Source organism: Polyodon spathula, chromosome 19, assembly GCF_017654505.1.
Source record: "Polyodon spathula isolate WHYD16114869_AA chromosome 19, ASM1765450v1, whole genome shotgun sequence".
NCBI lineage: Eukaryota > Metazoa > Chordata > Actinopteri > Acipenseriformes > Polyodontidae > Polyodon > Polyodon spathula.
In genome coordinates, this window is record NC_054552.1 from 304,403 (window position 1) to 306,309 (window position 1,907).

Below are 1,907 nucleotides of genomic sequence, written 5' to 3' on the forward strand. Positions count from 1 at the left end.
CCCGCCCTGTCTGTGTGCCCTGTGTACCCGCTCTGTGTGCCCGCTCTGTGTACCCTCTGTGTACCCGCTCTGTGTACCCGCTCTGTGTACCCGCTCTGTGTGCCTGCTCTGTGTACCCGCTCTGTGTACCCTGTGTACCTGCTCTGTGTACCCGCTCTGTGTCTGTGTGTGCCCACTCTGTGTGCCTGCTCTGTGTGCCCGCTCTGTGTACCCTGTGTACCCGCTCTGTGTGCCCGCTCTGTGTACCCTGTGTACCCGCTCTGTGTACCCGCTCTGTGTACCCGCTCTGTCCCTCCTTTTACAGGAGATCTAAGCAAGGCTTTATAATCCAGTTTCTCACCTCTTATTGTCGCGGTGCCTCCCTTTAAAGGAGTGGTGCCCGTGCCTCGGCTGCAGTGGGTTTATTTGGGCACGACTGTATCAGTGCTGTATCTAGACTATATATAGATGTATATTACCACTAGCACCAGCATCACAGACCCCTCTCCCTCCATTCGTTAACTGAATTTCACCCCAATGTTCATATTTTCAAAGTGCTTCCTCTGTCCGGTGTTTATTATTATTATTATTATTATTATTATTATTTTATTATTATTATTATTATTATTATTATTATTCTTTGTAATTTTGTACAAGTCTGCTGATTCGGCAGACTTGTTTCTGTAGAGTGCTTTGAGATACTGTGTATAAATAAAATTCACTGAAATGAAATTGAACTGATCAACTCCTGTTATTTCAATTACTTCATGTAATTATTACAAAATGAGATCCCTTGATGTCTAGCGCAGCTCCATGCTTTACCAGACCTCCCTGTGCTTTACAATGCTTCCCTATGCTTTACCAGACCTCTCTGTGCTTTACAATGCTTCCCTATGCTTTACCAGACCTCTCTGTGCTTTACAATGCTTCCCTATGCTTTACCAGACCTCCCTGTGCTTTACAATGCTTCCCTATGCTTTACCAGACCTCCCTGTGCTTTACAATGCTTCCCTATGCTTTACCAGACCTCCCTGTGCTTTACAATGCTTCCCTATGCTTTACCAGACCTCTCTGTGCTTTACAATGCTTCCCTATGCTTTACCAGACCTCTCTGTGCTTTACAATGCTTCCCTATGCTTTACCAGACCTCTCTGTGCTTTACAATGCTTCCCTATGCTTTACCAGACCTCTCTGTGCTTTACAATGCTTCCCTATGCTTTACCAGACCTCTCTGTGCTTTACAATGCTTCCCTATGCTTTACCAGACCTCTCTGTGCTTTACAATGCTTCCCTGTGCTTTACCAGACCTCTCTGTGCTTTACAATGCTTCCCTGTGCTTTACCAGACCTCCCTGTGCTTTACAATGCTTCCCTATGCTTTACCAGACCTCTCTGTGCTTTACAATGCTTCCCTATGCTTTACCAGACCTCTCTGTGCTTTACAATGCTTTCCTATGCTTTACCAGACCTCTCTGTGCTTTACAATGCTTCCCTGTGCTTTACCAGACCTCTCTGTGCTTTACAATGCTTCCCTATGCTTTACCAGACCTCTCTGTGCTTTACAATGCTTCCCTATGCTTTACCACACCTCTCTGTGCTTTACAATGCTTCCCTGTGCTTTACCAGACCTCTCAGTGCTTTACAATGCTTCCCTGTGCTTTACCAGACCTCTCTGTGCTTTACAATGCTTCCCTATGCTTTACCAGACCTCTCTGTGCTTTACAATGCTTCCCTATGCTTTACCAGACCTCTCTGTGCTTTGCAATGCTTATCTATGCTTTACCAGACCTCTCTGTGCTTTGCAATGCTTATCTATGCTATACTTTGCTGTGCTTTTACTATAGAGCAGTGTAATACAGGCTGTGAAAAGCACTAGAAAGCAATTCAGACTGAATCAGATATTCCGCTCAGATCGCAGGGTTGAGATGA